The sequence below is a fragment of the Rhipicephalus sanguineus genome, chromosome 2, assembly GCF_013339695.2.
Source record: "Rhipicephalus sanguineus isolate Rsan-2018 chromosome 2, BIME_Rsan_1.4, whole genome shotgun sequence".
In the NCBI taxonomy this organism is placed as follows: Eukaryota; Metazoa; Arthropoda; class Arachnida; order Ixodida; family Ixodidae; genus Rhipicephalus; species Rhipicephalus sanguineus.
In genome coordinates this window covers 72950759-72972578 of record NC_051177.1, presented here as the reverse complement: position 1 = coordinate 72972578, position 21820 = coordinate 72950759, and the positions used below count along the sequence as shown (strand labels likewise).

At 47.4% G+C, this 21820-nt stretch overlaps 1 protein-coding gene across 1 annotated transcript in view; it reads left to right on the top strand.

Moving 5' to 3' along the window:
• The window catches only part of LOC119383176 (dopamine receptor 1), a 250098-nt gene that overhangs the window by 43206 nt on the left and 185072 nt on the right, over positions 1-21820 (top strand). The gene's annotated exons all lie outside the window — the stretch shown is intronic.

The following is a 21820-nucleotide window of genomic DNA, read 5'->3' as shown; positions in this document are numbered from 1 at the left end:
AATGCACGGCATAATCAGACCGAGTTCCCGGTGCCGAGAAAGCAGCCTGTCATACGCCTGCTCTGGATTTAATTAGACAGCTGTCTCCGCTTTGCTTTGCGCTCCCCGAATGCCGGCTTAATGTACGTTGCACGCACGTCAGCCGTGACGCAGGAAGCGTCAAGAGGGTGGTAAGACGCTCGAGTCGAGCCGAGATATAAACAATATACAGATAATTAATAATAATAATAATAATAATAATAATAATAATAATAATAATAATAATAATAATAATAATAATAATAATAATAATAATAATAATAATAATAGGAAGAAGAACAAGAAGAATGCTTATTTCCATCAAAACCCGTGAATGGAGGCGATAAGGAGAAAAAAGTAACAATCCGCCTGATTATATTTTTCTACCTTCTCTGCAAAAAAAGAAAAAGACGAAAAAGTAAAAATTGCGGCAGTAGATGAGAGAAAAGCAACTATATAGATAAACCCATGGTCTACCAACGAGACGACATCTTTTGCAGATCATGAGAGACACTAATGGAATTTAAATAAATAAGTAAGTAAATAAATAAAGCGTTAAACTTACATTGCATGGTGCTAAGCACACGTAATACCACACGACGTGGTGACCTGGTTTAGTTAATTACATTGACAGTGCCCAGCCTCGGTGACTAATCTGCAAAGCTATTAGCAACTTTCGGAGCTCTGACAACGTAATACGAAGCATAGTTAATGTGGAGGGCGATTAGGTCGCTCGTTAATGACAGCTATTGATAGCCAACTCCCTTACTATCGTGGTTACATACAGTCCTTGTAAGAGGCATACAAGAGCTAAGGTAGGCAGTTGGTGCGTTGAAGAAGACAAGGCCACTATAGTCGAAACTTTGGCTCCTGCGACACCCGGCCTGTCCAAGAAATTTTTCATCCCTTCAAACTTCCATTTCCCCCTCAATTTCTGGCTTACTTCGATAGCATCCAGTGTGGTTTACGACCCCGGAAAGACCCCAATAAAGCGCGGAGTATCGACGTACGCTCGCAAAAAAAAAAGAAAATTTATCGACCATCTCTGATCGAACCGTTTTTTACACTGCTGCGGCGGGTATATAGGTGGAGAATCTGCCCTTCGCTGAGCGCGCACAAGCTTGAGGAACAACATTTGCGAGCTCATATTAACATTGCACTGCGGGGGACGCAATCTGGCGCGCAATCGCGGGAGCTTTATGGCATCATCGGGTCGTAATCTATTCCTTCACATAATCTACCAATTTACAATAGCAGAGTTGCTTTCGGAGAAGTAACTCGATCGCGTTGTTAAGAAATAGCGAGGAGCGAGGACGCGGCCTTTAGTTGAAATCTCGCTGGCCTTTAGGCGCGGGGACTTAGAGGCGCGTATTGAAGCACACCTTCTGTCAATTGTTTCTTGGCGGAGTTCGTACATATATCTGTCGCGGCATCGTGTACGGGTAGTACTAGTAGCGCGGCGCCTTTGCGTGACGTACCCTGCACTGCGTCGTTATCGTCCGTCCCGCCCGCGCTTCCCGTCATCAATTTTTCGTCCGTCTAGCTGTCGATGCGCAGCTCGTTTATCATCGTGTAGATGTTTTGCGAGTTTTACCGGCCCCGACTCGAATGTGACGAGGTTTGATCGCACAGCGCACCGCGGGGCGCTCGATGTTTCACTGTTTATTTTTTTACGCACGGTTTATAGGGAATAGATTTTTTTTTTTACTCAGTTTCTAAAATGAATGGGGATTATGTAGATTTGTTGATACGGCGTTTTTTACGGGTGACCGGTGGGACAGAGGGAGCAAAGGAAAGTGGGGTTTATAAGTTGAAAAAAAAAATAAAAAGTAAGAAGACAAAGACAGATCGGTCAACCGCGCTTAACATAGAGTTAAGTGTCGTGATGTCATTAGCTACAGAGAACATCACCCAGAAGCCGTTGGAGAAGCTTACATGAGCAGTTGTTTTCTGGCCACTCGTCATCACTAACTACTACAATCCCACGGTTTTAACTCGTGCTGGCGAAAGGTTGAAAACGCATGTAAGCGAAAGACGTGAATCCGTGTGTACTGCATCTGAGGCGGCTGCTAGTCTTTCTCAGGCGTTTGCTACTTTATCGTCTTGTCTTAAGACAGCAGAGGAAGAAGCCTTCTAGACAGTAAGCTGCGCTAATAGCTTTTGGTTTTATCAGTCTCTTGAAGACGTGCCTTCTGTGTTGTTGTTGTTATTTTTTTTTCAAAGAAATTCAACCCAAGTGTGTTCGAAGAACTGGAGGAGGGGAAGAGAGAAAATCACACCATCTCCCGCTAAAGGGGACCATGAGGCGATGCGAAGCAGTGTTTCGGCATGTAGAGCCCGCGTTCTAGAGGTGGAGTGGTGAGAGGGAAAGGGGAGAGGGGAAGTGGAGAGGGTTTGCGCATGCGCAATAATGGTGGTCACGCCGCACACCACCACCACCGCCGGATTGAACTCCGCCATAAGATGCTTCACATCTAAAAACGGAAAGGCGGTTAGTTAGAGCGAAAAAAATTCGTGAGCCATTCCACTCTGTGGAGGTGAATGAGCAGCTAAGCTGCTCAGCACACGACACAGAGGTGTCACATAACTTTGATGAAAGGTACAGGAAGGAACAGATTTCTTTTTTTATTTAGCCTATGCTCCTTGAAAGCACTTCCACCACGATTTGCGTGGGCCAGGAGAGCAGCGCTTAGGCTGTTTCCTAATTAAATATTTAATTAATTAAAACACCTCCACCACTTTGAAAGACAGCAGTACAGTCGTGGTCTCGACGCCTTTTATTCAGCCGAGCCGCTGACCAAGACTCAGAACGAAGATGACGCTCACAGTGATGATGATTATATACAGATGAAGAAGATAAAGGAAGAATGTTGTGAATATTGTGCACAGAATATTAATTTTTTAACTGTTAATTTTGCTAATTTTTATTTGACTAGTGGACAGTAGTGCGGTTTGACCAGTTTATATGGCACATACCTGCGAGGAGTTTTCTGCCGAGAAGGTGATAGTTGACAAGGTCGCGGAGTTACGAGTCGCCTAGTTAAATAGCGCTTCGCTGTAAACAGAAGCGGGACATAGCCATGGACAGATAGACACAGCAGCCTTGAGTATATTCGTCGCTGAGCTGCTCATCAAAGCTCTGGTGGATCGATGAATGACGTCACTCGACTTCCAAAATTGTAACAACACGGGCGTTTCCTTTGCGAAGGATCCGTTGATGGGCGAGTTGGTACATGTCTTGAACAGCGCCAGTCTATGTCGTTTGTGTGTCTTCTCTTGTCTTCGTACCATTGCGCTGCACATACTCAGTATATTTCAATTCCTTTGCGAGCCTATATACGAAGCATCAGGCCACGGTCCAACAATCTTTGCTTCCATAAATGGTCCTCCAGAAACCCGACGGTCACCTCAACACGCTGGTCAATCACTGCGTCACTTGTGAAAGTATCGTAAATACACGGGCGCCCACCTATCGCGACTGCATTTCATTCCCAAGTCGTACACGACGCACGCGCCCATTCTCCATTTAGCGCTGACCCAGCATCCTTTCCCGTCACTTGCGCACAAGGGAGCGAGCAGAGAGGGTGGGTAAAGAAAGAAACATGCCGCCATAAACTCGCCAGCCATTAAGCGATCGCGAGAAGCATACAAGAGTGCCTTGGGTGCGGGACGTGAAAACGACCGCTGACGCAACTCTCACGAATGATAACGGGCGTTCGCGCTCGAGCACACCCCTGTTGTTGTGGCTTGTCGTCGTCGAGCAGCGTTGTATATAGTCCGGCCCACAGCGCGCACGAAGGCGTCCGGCCATCTGATTTACGCGAACACAATGGAGGCCTCCCACTGTCTTTACGCGACGCGTGTCGTTAACGGAGCGATGTAAACGGCAGCGTCGATGCTCTCGGACCAATTGGGCCGGCCTGCAGCGCACTTTGCGAAACAAGAAAAGATCGGTACGTGGCGCTGCTGTAGTTTTCTTCTTTGTTTCATTGTTCTTACGCGTGGAGCCGTCCGTGAGGCTGTACTGAGCTACGTGAATTGCATGTACAGTGAAATTTTGGTGATGCGATCACAGTTCGTACGAATTGTGGGGTGATACGAACTTTTAGTTGGTCCCGGCCAAGGCCCATTGGCCTGCAGTGTAATGAAGTACGGTTGTTGCGAATAGATTTTCACCCAGCGACGGATATGACGTTGTAAAATATAAAGACTAACATATGGCAAAGAAAAAACTATAAGAAAAAGTTCCGTCACCGGGAGTCGAACTTACGACCTCTCGATCGCCAGCGCGCAGCGCGAAACAAATCCGCCACAAACTTTTTTTTTGCTTTATTGCCTGTTTCCAGACATAAATTACATCACAAGGACATAGAATAAATAACAACAAATGGTGTCCGTCCTACTGGACAGACATCAATTTTAAAATTCCTTGAGCACCGTCAAGGGTTCCACCCTCGATAACCACTCAGGTACAAACTCCAGCGTTTTCTGCAATTCAACAAATTTCGACATACACTCTCGAAAGTACATTCTTGCGGGCCTTGCATCTGGATCGCGGTGAAATCCCGCCATACGGGCCCGCCATAGACAGTGGAGGCCGGTTAACATTATTAAGTCTAACGACAATCCATCCTCATTATCTGTTGGGAGAAACCTGATACCATATGGATCTAACGGGAATTCCTTCTTGATTGTCCTCTGTAGTACATCCCAAAAGTACACGCCCTCCCAGCAATGTAAGAAAACATGGTCAATAGTTTCTGGCTTATTACAGATAAGGCAGTCTGAGCCCCAAGGTAAGAAAAAACCACGCTCCTCAAGGGACTCCGCCACAAACGGCATGTTCTGTGCTACGCTAACGGCGAGCTATTTATGTGCACTATTTGCCGGTGGCGGTACTCAGAGATCGGCGGTACAGCGTGGTTTCGTTATCACTAGCGAGATGGCGCGAATGGCTCGAAGAGCGCGCTTTAAAAGTCGTCCCCCACGCGGATTAGCGCGCGCCTCGACAGGACGGGGTCGCTTGTGTGGGCGCTTATCTCGTGATCTCGGTGGTTTGTACGTCTTGCGCTCTGCCTGCAAGTTTCCGTTGAGAGCACGAAGGTCACCTCGCTCACTGAAGCGGCTGCTTTTGCGAAAGGAGCGCGCTGCTCGCACAGAAATAAGTTACAACTGTGACAGTTCGCGCTCATCCTGTGTATGTTCGTTCCACGCGTCCTTTCTGCTTGAGCAGCGCATTGCAAGTTTCGAGCGGCTTGCCGTTCTTCGCGTAACATTACAATTTGATGCTGTAGCATTCGTTCCTTCGCGCTTGGAGCGAAAGAATGCACAACAAACTCACAACTACGTCTATGAAGACACTTTTCACTTTCGTGTTATACCGATTCCTATGACAGAGGGATCAGCCATGTTTTTTTCCTAACGCGTCGACGCGGGCTGAAGTCGTTGTACTGTGTTTACACGTGCTGCCTCGTGCATCAGACATCCTATGAAAGGTAGACGAGGACCGAAAGAGGGCGAGGACGGTCTTGACGAAGGAGTCAGGCCTCACAGCGTCAGCATGCTCGACAGTTGAGGTCGCACTTGCGCGGTTACGGCCGTAAATCTCCAAAAAGCATCCCCAACACCTCCGCGATAACAAAATCATAACACAGGACCGTAGTTCTGTAACTTTGTGGCCTTGATCCATCGCGTCAAAGCGCTTCTTTCGTTACTTTCGCTGCACTACTCCGGTGTGATGCAAACATCCTAAAATTTGGAAGGGGCTACTACTGTCGCGGGTCACAACGCACCTGGTTCGTTAAGAAAATGCGCGCGTGTTGGCCCTATATTTACGAGTGCTGGTATGATTTCCGACATCTAAAAACATAACTGACAATCATTCAGGGTTCTTCCTGACGTTGCTACGGCCCTGAAAAACAATAAATGAAAATGTGCGCCTGCTTTCTTTTGTCGCATGATAAATTTCCATGCTTTCTGTTGATACGAATTTAGGATGACACGAATATTTTTGGTGGTCTCGGGAGATTCGTATCACCGAGGTTTCACTGTATATTGCTAACGCGTTTGAGCGTGGCGCTGATATATGGTTTCGAAGTCGAGGGTTCGAAAACCTTCCGATGGGGACGGAATGCAATCACGCTTGCGTGCCTTGCTTTAGGTGCTCGAAAAGGGACCGCAAGTGGCCAGAATTAGTGTGGAGACAGTATCTCTCATAACCCAATGCACAGTTTCTGTACGGTAAAACTCATGATTGGAGTTGAGGGGTGTGGGTTGGGGGGTTGGTTGGTTGGTTGGTTGAAAAACTTTATTTGGGTCCTGCAAGGCGCGCGTCAGCGCGCAGCGGGCGACTCCCATGTCGGGACCGTCAGACCAAGCATGCCGGCCGCTCCGCGGGCCTGCTGGACGGGTTGGGGGGTGTCTATTTTTTTATGACGATGCTTTCCTTTGCCTCTTCCACCCACAATGTGTAGCAAGGTGCGATGATGTAATACGTCCTACTTGGGACGGAGATAATATGGGCTGATACCGAAGGCAGCACAGTCTTGCAGTGTCTCTAAGTCACGTGATCTTAATTAGCCTACTTACCTATATACTACCAGCAATCGTCGGCACTCACTTATAGTGGCTACTGTTGGTTATTGCTGGCTAATGTCGGCTATTCGCTGTTGTAACAGGGACGTTGGCTTTATTCAACCTCAAACTGTCTACCAATTTTGAGCTCTCTTTCAAAGGAAAACTAATGTCATTCTAATGCGTACAAAGTTATTGTGTGCAAGCATGTGGAACGTTTGAGTTAAATGAGGGGCAATCGTTCACTTCATACGTCGTTACTGTAGCAGTCACCTTGTTTTTCTCCACTACACACCTGCTGCACAGCGGCGTCGCTCTATAATTTTCTTAGTGGAACTACGTAAAATGCTATCGTGTCACAAGCCTCCGGTAATTCATTTCACCTCGAATGCCGTGCACTGAAAAGTGGCGAGAAAGTAAAAACTCGCCTTGTCTACGCTTACGCGCTCTTATCTCGCCGCAAAAACATTCTTCGCTTTCTCAATGCGTTCTCACGATCCTCATTCTTCGAAACGGCACGATTCACTTGTTTTCGAACAGAGCATCGACGATATTGATTCAACTGATGTTTCCCGCGGCGCTCACAGACAAAAGTATGCGACGTATACGCTTTCGTAAGGAAAGTCGAGGCGCCGAGATACTACTATTCATCGTATGCGTGTACAAAAGAACGACGCCACCACCGTGAGGTTCTTTGACCACATGTTATTTTATTTTCTTTTTTCGTGATTTCATCGCCTAGGTATTTCTAATGTCGGCGCCTTCGAAGAATGTTTGCGAATTCAAATGCTCTACTCTTTTATCAGTGACGCAGCGAAGCAGGAACGCGTAACCATCGCAGTCGTACTGCAATTTTCTACGGAACTCTAGACTGCTCGGCAGAGAACGGGAAAAAAACTCCTAAACAACGACTCGCTGCCGTTTTCTTGCAATACAAGTATTTGAAGAGCATGTTTGTCCTGGCTACTTCGCTTGTATTGCTGGAGGCGGGCTTTCGTGTACTCATATCTCTAGCCCAATAATCCATTATGAGTAACGGCATAAGAACTCTGGAACATCCGGCACTGAAGAGCGGTACGTAATGGTTCGTGTTGAACCAAGGGTATGCGAAAAACAATATGACTCAAAAAAGTAAATCAGCGGGGCACGCTTTCGAAATGCTCATATTGTTGTATCGCCGCGTTCCACGTGTATTGACATCGTTGTGAACACGCAAGAAAAGGCCGCCTTAGAGTATGATTTGCGTTAAATGTGATTCCAAGAACACAAGCAAACATTTCGTGTCATTCACTGCAGCTGCGCCGTCTCGTTATTCTCAGTATAGCTCAATTTTCTTGCTCGGAACACGAGTGTTCGGCAGCTGACCTGAAGGTTGCGGGTTCGATCCCGGCCGCGGCAGTCGCATTTCAATGGAGGCGAAATGCTGGAGGCCCGTGCACTGTGCGATGTCAGTGCACGTTAAAGAACACCAGATGGTCGAAATTGAAGGAGCCCTCCGCTATATACGACATGCCTCATCATCATACCGTGGTTTGGGCACGTAAAACTTCAGATATTATTATTATTATTATTGCTCGGGAAACGAGTACGTATGTGGGCTCATTTCAGCTATCACTCGTTCTTCATCGCGATGGCGTAATGGCGGCCGCTATAGCACAGCTATGTGATCCGCACCGTTTGGGTTATGTTAAACAAGCTTGCTTCCACTGAGTCAGCTTGGATTCGAGGAGCACCGTTATGCGTCTATATACTGGCGTAGGTCTGTTTATTTATTCATTCTTTTCACGTGCCTTATATACAGACATTACGAAGCTTCGGAAGAAAAAGAAAACACAACTTTCTGAACTGTCTTGAATGACTATTTACGTCGCGTATATTTCGAAATGAGACATGAAGCAGTAACATGAAGACATGAAGTAAATTCGCCTTCCGCAATTTTCTTGAAGATTACATGTTAAGGCAGGTGTTTTTCTGAAGGGTTTAGCGCAGAATTGTGAAGACGGGACAAGTAGGGAGAACACGTACACAGGCGCTAACTTTCAACAAATGATTTATTTGAATTCGGATCACACATCTTTATACACTTGAGAAAAATCACGCATGCGCAGGTTGGATTCGGGGAGCACTCGTCTTCATAATTCTGCGCTAAACCCTTCAGATATGTCGTACCAACAACGCCAGAAGTCAGCCCTTGCAGGTGTTTTTCTTTGTGCGCGTGGAACGTTGACTCAGCATAACGCGCATTTTCCGTCTGTGTACGGTATTCCTTTTAAGACTTCTGAATAAAATTCAGCAGCCCCTGCCCTATCGGGAAAATGAGGGCAGGCGAAGCTTTGCGTCTGCGTGCTTGACACACTACTTCTCTTTCTTTTAGATGCGAAGCATCTTATGGCGGAGTTCAATCCGGTGTGCGGTGTGACCACCCTTACTGCGCATGCGCAAACCCTCTCCACACACCTCCTCTCCACTCCCTCTCTCCACAACACTCCCTCTCCCCCTCTCCACTCATACTTCTCTTCTCCGCTCCCCCTCTGCCACCTCCACTCCCACTCCCCCTCTCCACTACCCCTCTGAAACGCGGGCTCGACATGCCGAAACGCTGCTTCGCATCGCCGCATGGTCCCCTTTAGCGGGAGATGATGTAATTTCCTTTCTTTCTTTCTTTCTTTCTTTCTTTCTTTCTTTCTTTCTTTCTTTCTTTCTTTCTTTCTTTCTTTCTTTCTTTCTTTCTTTCTTTCTTTCTTTCTTTCTATAAAAGCTTCGGCTAGAGAAAGAAAGCAATGTCTTACTCGATCGCCTGTCATTCCCTTCACCCCCATTCTCCCGCACAGGGTGGCCAGCCTGTCTAAGCACTGGTGAAGCCATGCTGCCTTTCTATTCAATGCTCCTCCTTGTCCCCCTTACCTACATAGTAGATTGCAAACGTGAGTGGAGTTCAAAAGACGTAGATTTTAATTTAGATTAAGAGCGCCCTCAAAGACCTTACTACCAGTGATGATTCACGTCCGAAGGCAGCATCGACTCTGTGTTGCCGATGTAGCCAATAGAATGTCCTTGGGTGGGACACTGAGGGCGCCTTGTGTGTACCGACTCCGATGACAGGCGTCACATTATAACTCAAGACTAATGCCACGATGCGGGGTACGAAGCAGAACGCGAGGTCGGCCGCCGCTCGCGGGAATATAAATTTCACTCTCGCTTTCAAGAGTTCTTGTCGTACTATATATACGCTGTTTTATTTTCTTTCTTTTTTTTCTTTTTTTTCCTCTCTTTTAGGGTTGTTGCTACGCACGCAAACACACTCGCCCAGCAACACAATAATTCTCAGGGCCGCAAGCGTTCTTGTCTTCATTCGAAAGTGAGCTAAGTACATCGTAGCGCAGAGCGCTACGCGAGAAGACTGAGATGATCTTAAAGGCTCGATTTTCGCTTCCAGTAACAGCCACACCAAGTATAGGAGACGAAAAAGATACAGAAAGCATTGGTTAAGGCTCCCCAAGCTACGGGAGATTCGATTACCGGCTTTAGGAGGCCGCAATTATGTGGAGACGAAACTCAAGAACACCCGCATCATCGTTATGGAAAGACAAGCTGGCTGGTTGTCTCGGTGACGCAGGTGTTACGGTACTCAACTGCCGACCTAGAAGACGCGGGTTTGATGCCGGCCATGGCGGTCGCATTTCGATGAAGGCGAATCGCTACAGAGGCCCGTGTACTGTGCGATGTCAGTGCACATTAAAAAAACCCAGGTGGTCGAATTTTTCAGGAGCACGCAGCTACGGCGTGCCTCATAACCATATCGTGATTTTGGTACGCAGCACCTTAAAAGTCATTATTAATAAAGACACGCTTTCTTGTCAAAACGCTCACCCCTGTGTAAGACGTTCCATTTCGCGAAATATTACACCGGGCCTATAGCTACGCGTCGAAACCATTAAATGGCGGCTGGTTCGCGTTTTACGCCGATATTTAAGCTCTATGGCCACAAAAGATGCGTGTTTTTATTTTATCTCACTCCCTCTCTCTGTCCTCTTTCTGACCCCTATTTCTCCACCCCTGTGCAGGGTAACAAACCGGTCACTCGCACCAGGTTAACCTCCCTGCCTCTTCCTTTTCATCTATTTCTCTCTCTCTCTATAAGTTTCGCGGCGAACGCTCCCGCGACAAGTTTTGAATGTAGACGAGCACTGATGCGTTGAATGCACTTATGGAAGGCAGTAATTTTCCCGTGTGTTACCACGTATTTTTTTTCCTTATTAATGTCATAGACAAACTAGGTGACCGATAATCAATTTTTCAGAAAGAACGCTAGGCAAACATGTTCGAACTTTTTTTTGTAATAGTTCTGTGTATGCTGTGACCCGCTTGTTTTATCAGCGGTGCCTTTTTGTGCCCGACAACTAAAAAAGTGGAGAAACATGGAAGCAGTACGAGAAATGTCTGTGGTTGGAGAAGCCCAGAGTCATTACCAGAACTTAATATTGGGCTCGTTCGTCCTATTTAGCCGTCTGTTAACTTAACCAGCGACAGCGGCGGCAAAGAGAGCTGCCCGTGTTCGCGTCATAGTCTTATGCGCCATTTTGTTCCGCTGCTTAACTCAATGGAAGATGACTAAAATCATTAGCGCTACATAAACGTTCTGCATGCTACTATGTGATAACGGAGCCCGTCGAGCGGGATATTCTCACCAATACGTCCTGGCAACAGCCAGCGTTGTGAACGAATGGCAAGGCACCGCAGGGGAAAAAAACATAGCTTAGATTAGCACCATGCGTGCTTTCAAGTCATCAGCCATTGCTTACGTTTACTAAAGGCCGTTAGAAAAGCTCAAGTATCGCGCGCGAACTTTGTTGTTTATAGTTAAAGGTAAAGCAGCTTTTTACAGTTGAAGGCGAAGCTGTTCACTTCTTAACAAAGTGTCTAAGTGGACCGCATTGGATATTGTTTTGCCGTCTGCGAACTCTACCCCACTCTCCTGTGTCGCGTCTCTCGAAGACGGTCGCGCCGGTGAGCCCTCGGGATAACGGTGTCACAAACATGAATCACATTTTTCATTATTTCATGTCGGTTAAAAAAACATTATAAATGTGAAAGCCTCGTATGTTTCATGAATTGAAAAATCTGGCACAGTCGTCATCAACACGAATGTGCCAGTAAAGCTACAAAGAACAAAATGTCACATGACATGACGTCACCAAATGACGCCATCAATTATGTCGTGTAGTGACATCACCTGGTGTCGTCATCACATGACATAGTCTCCTGGCCAATGGAGGGCCAACCACAGATGCGGTACAACACTGGCTGAGGTGCTGAAAGCTTCAACGAGGGAGCGGGGGGGGGGGGGGGGGTCTACAACGCATTCTACTCAGAACCATAAAATAGCTTGACGAATTTCTTGTGAGATTTAGGCTTTCGTCTCTGCCTTCCTTAGCGTTGTATAAATGAACAGTGATTTTTATTAGCGATATCTTTATTCCAATCGGCATCAGTTGGTATTAATAAATGGCGCGTTCCGCAGGCTCAGCATACTTTTTACTGCGGCTAGAGCTGCTGGCACGTCTGACGGGAACTTGAAGCGAGGTCAGCTGTGCTATTGCACCATCCTCAGAACATGAAGGACTTGTCCTCAGGACAAGTCCTGTTGACTAGACGGAACGGCTTTGGCACTGAAAGAGATCTTGGGACCACGGTGCAACGCATCACAGCATCATGGCAACACAAATATTTCTATGATTCCTAAAATCCGCAGAATTGAGTGACCATCTGTGACACAACGTTGAGGAGGAGAAAGAGGAAGGAAAGGCAGGAAGATTAGCCACACGCGCGTCGTTGAGACAACGTTGAGATTTACAGTATGACTTCAGTGCAGGTTACTTCGTTACTGTATGAAAGACTGTCGATTCGTCTGAAGACCGACGCTTTCTCTTCCCCACAACTTGATCGTTTCTACCCTCCTCGTTGGTAGGAGTAGCCATAGGCAGGAGCACTGAGGGTGTACGGAAAAAGGGGGGGGAGGGCGGGAGTGCCCCTTCCCCTCTATTCATCTAATGAGGGCCAATATCGCGCGAACCCCATATCTTTACTCATTCGGGCGAGGTTATTGCCATGCGAATTCTCGACAATGAGAGTTGAGGACCCCTAATGTTGTATTTCCAAGTACGGTTTACTTCCCATTCCTAGTTTCGAGTTCCCACTCGAGTTCAAAGAAGAGAAAGCGGTTCTTTTCCCGCCTTCACTAGCCTTCCTCAGGAACTACTCCTCGCCGCTTATTTCTTCGTAAGACACGTGGACAGTGTCAGCACTGAACCTTGAGACTATGAGGAGTTCACGCTTTTCGGCTGTACACGCTGTTATCTCCGCTTGCGCACTCGAAAACGCACTAAACGAAGCGAAATCAGTCGATCGCGGACGATAGTCACGCGAGACGGGGCAGAGCGGCCGTGCGACTGCGTGGTAAAGCAGCGTAGGAGACAATTCGCAACTGATATCCCTCGTATATGGACCAATCGAGAGCTTATTTCCTCATGACGTCACATGAACAGACTGCTGGCGTCACGAATTGTGCCGGAAGGACGGGAAATGCCAGGAGCGAATAACATGCTCGTTCTTTTCGTTTTCAGGTGTTATTTAACGGCCCTTTATAGAATGGGTGAATGAATGCATTCATTTTTTAGATGTGATGCATCTTATAGCGGAGTTCAATCCTGTGGTGGCGGTGGTGGTGTGCGGCGTGACCACTTTTAAGCGCGAGACAGACGGTACGATTTGCCATGCGATGTGCCGGCCGACGCGGCGGTGGGGGTGAGGGAATGGTAGCTGTCCGATGCTATGAAAGGTCACCATTCCGGTTCCCCACCGCCGTGTCGGACGTCGCATCGCATGGAAAATCGTACCGTCTGTCTAGGCCTTTACTGCGCATGCGCAACGCCCCTCCCCTTTCCCCTCTCCTTTCCCCTTCTCTATCTCCACTCCGCCTCTCCCCTCCCCCTCTCCACTTCCTCTCTGAAACGCGGGCTCTACATGCCGAAACACTGCTTCGCATCGCCTCATGGTCCCCTAATAGCGAGAGATGGTGTGATTTTTTCTCTATCTCTCTATATTTTTATCCCTGCATCTGTGGCCGCTTTCCTGATTATAACAAATACCTGCGCTTCGTGACTTAAATGGTAACGTTACAAGGCGAGACACACGTCACTTCCTAAAGAGCTATTGCGTCGTCGTCTGAAACGCGGCCGCCAACGTCTCGCTTTTAAAAATGCACGCGAAAGAAAATTCCAGTATCTCGTTGTTGTTTTTTTAATAGGAGTTAAAAGAGAAACAAAAGGGGCCGAAGGCCATAGAAGGAACGAATATGCTTCTTTCTCTTTTTTACCTTTCCGCCAATGTCTACAGGGATGGGAGGAGAGATATTGTAAAGGACCCGCGTGGTATGCGTCGCTCGTGCTGCTGATATTAGCGGAATATTGTGAAACTGTGGACGAGAAGGACTCGGCTCAGCGGCGTGATACGCGAAGGTGACGCACATACATTCGCCGTTCGTGATCAGCAATCTCAAGGAGATTAATTTTTGTTTCAGGTGTCCTCTTCTTCTTTTTCTTTCTTTTTCCTTATCTCTTGCACTGGCAGCTTGAGAGTTTCTACATCCAGTACATTTGTTACAGCATTGAGAAAGGGCATACGCTGCATATTCGTGGAATTCAACTGTACGTAGCGGTTGCTGCGCACCTTGGGTAATCTTTATCTCGCTTAAGCCTGTTCGCTCTAATGCCAGACGGAAAACGAAAAAGAAAGAAAAGAAAAGGTGAGGGTGAGATTGGACGGAAGGTCCCAGAGGATGTCGGGTTTCGGAAAGCGCAAAAACTTCACGTCGATTTCGTGGTGACGATGTGTATTGCCTCGGGCGCGGGTAACACAGTAGCCGCTCGACAGTTTCGACCGATTAAGCGTGGCGACAGCCGTATTCGAAGCGTGCAACATCTTACTGTTTCCGTCGAAGACCCTGAGGGTGTTGATAGAACATAGAGTCTAGATGCTCAATGACCGCGAATTTTTTCCGCAAGGGCGCGTGCATAGCAATGGCGTGTGTCCTTGTGCGGAAGTAAACGTGATTTATTTCTCGCATTGATTTTATCTCCGTCCCCCTGCCCCACTTCCCTCTTGCCTGTATTTTTCCTCGACACGATAATCAGACAATCAATCAGTGGCCTGAGCAACTTTTCCACGCCGCATCTTCGCCAGCACACACAGTGCCTCTCAGTTGATTTGGATTCACTAGACCCTTGTTTGTGACTTCTCCATGCCGCCCGAACTCTCGTGAAACCACGCGTCGCGTGAGTTCAAATGGCGCTCATTCACGAACGCTTATTCATACCTCATCGGAATGGCTAACGGCATCGCAGCTGTTCTTGCGGATGTGATGAAACTATGGAGTATGTAGACCTTCCACTCTCAATGGTGTGCTCTTAGTGCACCGTTGTCTCGGCTTCTTAGACAACGTATCGTCGCTCTCGGAAGCAAAAGGCCTTGGGACCTCGGCCGAAGAACTCCGCTATTGGCAAGGCCAGCGGAGTGCTAACACGTTTCTTGAAGTGAACTGGCTTGTACAGGTGTTTATGACTATATATATGAGCAAACATTCCACGGCAGGTGTGGGCACACTGACACTCCCATTTTGTTATCATCGAAACGTAAGCTGTTACGAGTACGCTTCCATGGCGACTTTATGTGTCCACCGGTGCGCTGCCTGCGTTCGTCGCAGCCATCGCCCGTGAACACAAAAACGGTATATCCCTGTTCCCGGCGGGTTCCAGCAAGGTTAATCTGCGTGGGAGTCAACTACCTTACCGCTCAACCACACCAAGTCCTTCAGCATGAAGGTTCACGTGTGCAGCCAAGTTGCTACGCGAGTTCTCTTGAAATTGAGTAGTATTGCCGATGGTGTCACACCATGTGAATCGCATAATCATCATCATTATGTTCAACCTCTTAGCAAGCGAGGATTCGTGAGTGCAGCGGCGTAGTTGTACACATTGCGTTGAAATTACGTAGTATCGCACCAGGTGTTACACCGGGATAACTGCTTGAGGTGTAGAGCGCTTTAAAGCTGCCCACCGATTATAAACGTATGTGCCACAATTCACCACTGTAATAATAATAATCATCATCAGCGGCCTCCTGTCGCGTGGGAAGCCACGTCGTTACGGATGGTGCGTTGGAGTTGCCTAGTATCGTTCGAACTGTCACGCTAGGTGAATGGGAATTACGTAGCGGGTGGGCGCTTAAAAGTTGTCCACACTCTACAAAGACCTCAGGTATTTATTAAGCCCAGAATGCACCCCAAAAAATTCCCATACCTATGTCGCTATTGTGATGTGCCGTACACTCTCCGACACATGGTGCTGGAATGCCCACACCGCAAAAAAAAAACAACCAAAAACGAAGCTTCGGGACCCTTACGAGCCACCGACTAAATGTGGAAGGCAATTTTGACGGCAGAGAGCTTGGAAGATCAGCGAAGTCTGCTGGACCAGGCACAGGCCACGGCGTTAGCCAATGGCTTTTTGAACTGATAAAGCCGCCCACCCCTGGCGAAGAAAGCACACTCTCTCTCTCCCTGTTTCTTACAATAAACGTTTTTTCGTCCTCCTTCATATTCCTCATCACTTTTCCTGTGTAGGCTATAGCATACCGATTCTTCTAGACTGGTTAACATCCCTGCCTTTCCTTTCTCTCCTATTCCTTCCTTCCTTTCCGCTTTGTTCAGCTTATCTTGTGTTCCGGCTCAGGTGGACACCTTTACGAGTCCCACGAGGTTCCACGGGAGTCTTGAACCCTCGAGTTCCCTCCCAGGAGTCATTAAACTAAGCTGCGCTAAGGCCCGTCATGTTTGCTTGGACTTGAACGGTGTTATTCCCTGCAGAACGTTCTCTTTGACCTGACATCGCCGGCCGTCGTCTTCCTCGACGGCTCTTTAATTGATGGCCGCCTCGGCGCGGCCAGCGAGGCATAGAAGCGCTGGTGGCCGCGCTTCTAACGAAATACAGCGCAAAACCTTTTAATCAGGCCGCCGCAGTATACGCGGGCTCAACCAGAAGACACGTGCTGATGACGTATAGGAGCGAGCGCTGGCTTACGTGAGCGCTCGCTTGCGAGAGCTAAAGGCGATCGATGGGGAGGTAGAGGTGGTTGTGATGACGACACAACAGCGAAGACATAACTGGTGAAAAAAAGGAGAAAAACAAAAGCGAAATGACACCTATCGAAGCTGCGTTATGACCTTTCTTTGTAGCCCTTTCTGCAATCACCATCTCTCTCTCTCTCTCTTTCACTCTCCTGGCGTTTAAAAACGAGATAGCCGCTGCCGAAGAGATGCTGGACGCACTTACACGAGAGCGCTCTGTTCACCGCCAGCGGAACGCGGTGCTCAACGAGATCACCCAAAGCCTGAGACATTTCGCAACCTCTGCCATGGTGGTATATTACCCCCCCCCCCCTCCCCCAAGTCGAAGTTTAGCGCTGTGTCGTCACCACAGAGATATTTAGGAGGGTTCTGTGTCATGTGGTTCTTCGGTCTGTGGTCGTGTCATACAGGGGTGCCTGTCCCGCCCCCCCCCCTTTTTTTTTTTCTTTGCCGCGAAGCTGTATATGCATGCTCTAGGTTCTGGCGGATTGCGTCCGCGGACAAAGGACGCGTAGAAGTGGACATGACGTAGAGGTAAACATGAAGGTGCAGGATTTCGCCAGCATTGCACAATGACGCGAGAAATCTTGCCTCAAAGACAAGACCACTTGCATAAGAAACAAACGCCGTACGGTTTCTGTACTTTCGAAACAACGAGGTTTCTTTTGTGCTACATTATTTCATTTCGAGGCCACCGTTGGCTGCCGTTGGTGAGATAATATGCGTCGTGCGCAAGAGAAACACCGGGATCTTTGAGTGTATGTCTCTTTATTCGCTCAGTATAGCCAATAACAATAACTGTTGGGGTTTCAAGGCCCAAAACTATATAGTCAATAATGGGAATGTATATGTTCAGTGTATCAATATACCATACCCACCATAGTCACAGCTTCGCTGGCCTCCATCTTCATTGTGCAGAAGGGTTCTGATCTTTTTTATTTCGGTTTTCCTGCATCGGTGGACTAGACTTCTCCTGTGCACGCCATTAATAAAAAACAAAACATCAAAATAAAACATGGTTTTAATTTCGTTTTTCAAGAAGAACTCCTCAGCATCGACGAGCGGAAATTTTGCATGTTTGTTTACGTGACGCAAAAGTGACGGAAAGTATAGAGAAGCAGCATTTGTCAGCAACGTAGTACTTGCTCCGTGTACGCGTTTTACCACGTGTTACTCGAAGCCATTGGGAAGAGCAGTGAAATAGCTCTGTTGTGTTATGTATTGATCTGTAGCGGCATCATCATCATCGCTCACGATCATCATCATCGTTTTACCATTTACGCGCCGCGCCTCTCGCGCAGCTCATGCTCAGAGCTCGAGGCGCGAGGAGTAGAACGAGCTCACGCTCCTGGCTGTCAGGCCGCTTGCAGCCGCCGTCGCAAGGTCGGTCGTCTCTAGAATAAAGTGGCGAGATTTCGGCACGGCCACGTCGGCCGCCTTGACATTTCTCTCTCTCTCGCTACAGATCTGTAGGAGCGTACGTAAACGCTACACTGCTCATCGGTCGCCTTGGAAATGTTAAGTAGGTGCCGTACTTCTAATTCGGAATCTATTAGCTTCCTGGGATATTGTCTTATTTTTTTTTTTTGCATTGTTAATGTGCGACCCGTTTTTACAGGCGCTGGCGCAAACTCCTTACCATATAAGTCAAATAACGTGTTCTATCTTGCATTTTTCGCCTGAGTAAAAACATATGAATTTCAGATAGAAATACTTGTATGCGACCTGAGAACCCCTCTTATATCACTTTGCTACCCTTAGTAAGATTCGTAGTCTAAATTAAAAAAAAAATCACTGAAACAGCTTTTAGCTCGAAAAGAGAATGGTATCGTAGCGTTCACACGTTTTCGCACTAAACCACCTCAGACTGGATAGGTGAACCACTCTTCAATTTTATAGCAGCCCGCGAAAGATTCAATATTGGTGAGGTAGTGATTTGAATTTATGCTCCTCAATGGATACAGGCGCACGAGTTTTCGAACCGTTCACCTTCCGTGGAAGTACCTGGAAGCCTTTTTTCCTGAGCCAGAAATGGGGACACGCTGAAGAAGGGTTATTGCCAGGTGGCCGCACGTGGCGTCTACATTATATAGGATTCATCTCTCCTCAGCGTCCCGTTTGTATTCATCAGTTCTGAAATGGTATGTCACGAAATCCGGGCAGCAGTGTCGAAGAGGTTGATACCTTCTTTTTTTTTTCTGAATGGACACTACTTCACGTGGTCCTGGGGAGCCTCTCTATGAGAAGGGAAGTAGAGAGCGAAGGGTGCTCCATTAGGGAGAGCGAAGATTGACATATGCGACCGCCCCCCCCCCCCATGCCCCTCCCCCTCTGGTCGAGTACGAAAGGAAGGAGGCTTCGCAATGGATGCCAACATGAAAATGAAGTCATGACGTGCTTTTGACAACGACCTGTCTCTGGTTCTGGGCCGGCAATATTGTCGAGAACTTGCGTGGCCATAACCTTGAACATTAAACAATGATGCGACAGGTCCAACTGAGCAAAGATACGACGTAGACTTGGTGTCCTCCTTGAATGATTAGGAGGGTAGCCCACCCCTTCCCCCCTCCCCCTGTACGCACGCCTATGGCGAGCGTCGTATTCGCGCTTCACTATCTCTGAACTAGGGCCCCTGATGCGAGCTAGTCGGTACGGTAATATACTGAGCCAGGTGAGGCGCCTCATCTCTGTGCCTCTTCACCGTCCGTGTATCTCGCGCTTCACCTGCCTTAGTACGTTCAATATGTCGCTTTCTGTTTAATGCTTGCATGAGAAACGAATGCTCGAGAGCCGTAATTAAAAAAGGGGGGGAGCGTAGTTCGTGGATAAGCTTATGTTCTAATAGGTTCACTCGCTGTGGTATTGCTGATGTTTAAAAAATAAATGTAATTTCGCCACCCTCCCAACGTAGGTCGGTTTCGCCACACAGCCCACGTGACGCGCGGTAATCCTCCGTTCAGTGTAGGCGGTACGCCAAGAACGTGAGAGTACGTATATCGGAACCTTTATTCGCATTTTTCGACGTCGCGGAGTTTCTTTTTTTTTCTGCTTCTCCTAGTTTCTAGTGAGCAGGCATCTGCTGCAGTTCTTCGAAGAAGATACGGAACCATTAGTCTGCAGTCGCGACTATACGACGGTATACCGATGGGTAAAGGCGCGGCCACCGCCTCTGCTGCGCAATCTCTGTTTGACGGGCCCCTCGCGACTCCCCGTATTAAAGTGCACGCAAGTGGGTGGGCTACAACGTCGGCCGCCTGGCAGTCGACACACGGCCGCTGCTGGGACATTAAAAAGCGCTTCGTCATAGTCATGGATGTGGCCCGCCGGCGAGGAACAAAAATCCAGGAACTCCATTTTTCCTTCCTCGCCTCGTCCGCGCGCCTGCTCCTGAATTTATCTGCGTTCTGAGCAGACACGGAAAGGAGTGTGTTTCCCGCGACTTTCTAGATTCCCGCGGTGCTAGGGAACTGTTGAGCTCATTTTTCTCACTAGCGGAGTCGTTGAGCAAGCGACTTCTGCTTGAGATGAATCGTTCACTGGGAAGGGGGGGGGGTGACATCGTTTTCTGCTCTTTTCTTTACAGCTACTTGCACTATCTATCTATCTATCTATCTATCTATCTATCTATCTATCTATCTATCTATCTATCTATCTATCTATCTATCTATCTATCTATCTATCTATCTATCTATCTATCTATCTATCTATCTATCTATCTATCTATCTATCTATCTATCTATCTATCTATCTATCTATCTATCTATCTATCTATCTATCTATCTATCTATCTAATCTGTTTCTCTTCTCTTTCGAACAAGTCACTCTCGTGGTGTAGAAAAATATATAGAATAGACACTGACACATGAGCCGATCCAGCGGCCCTTGACACGGAATTGAGTCGGTAAGGGCTGGTGGTCGGCGGTTTTCTAAAGCAAGCTTGCGCCGAAGGGATATAGAATTGCACAGAGCTCCCGCTCGATATCACATATTTTTTTGGTTTTGTGTCCGCGGCGCGACAAGCTGTGTGCGAATGCTATGAAAAGAAAAGTCAACAAATTTGTATGATCCATATGAAGGTCAGTAACCTCGAGGATGACTTTTCCCTTTCCTGACGCCTTGCCTTGCCTACGCAGTGATCAGGAACATATACGTGCATCACTTAGGTGACACGTAAGAGGGGTCGATAAGCTATGACGGCCGGGAAACAAGACGCGTAAACATTTCTCCCCATGCTCTGTCGTCCGTGAAAGAAAGTGATTGAGTATAGGTGCACAGGGTAGAGTGAACTAGCTGACAATAATAAAAATAAGTCGAAAAAGTAACCTGGTGATGACTTGAAGCAGTAAGATCGAAGGCGACTCTACCTGTGTTTCTGAGAATGATTCACCGAGTGCCTAAGGGGTCGAGTGACCGAGTGCAGCGGCTTTAACGAGAAGTTAAGTAACGAGGGAATAGGTATGCGTTTTTGAGAGAGCTATAGCGAGTAAGTATATGCTGGGTAAACGAAAGATGAGAAATTTTATCGAGTGGCTCGTTTTCTTTGTTATAAACTGCCAAAGGAATCCAACAGACAATTATCGAGAATAGTTAATGTGCGCTATGCTTTCCTTGGCCTAACTAACTGTTGGATGTTTTGTGTATGCTGTATGTTTGTATGTGTGTGTGTATGTATGTGTGTGTATGTTTGTATGTGTGTAGATGCTTTGCGTAAACACATACGCGTTTTTCAGTGCAACCCAACTTCTGAGATGTTGAACACATCCAAAGTCAATAACTTCGCGGTCCGATGTCCGGTGGCTTACTACAAAAATCTCAAAATCAAGGAAAATTTTGAAATCCAGCGCGATTCATTTAGTTAAACTATACCACACATGCTTGTCGGTCTGACCATCCGCATTATTCTGCAGTTTCTCGGTCGCTTCTGAGAACAAACCTGAATAATGTGCTTAAAAGTCCCGGCACGAGCGCGACTCAGAAGTCGCCCACTTTATCAAAGTCGCCTACCTATACCCAAAGCCACGTCAGAATGCAGCGGCGAGAAAAATT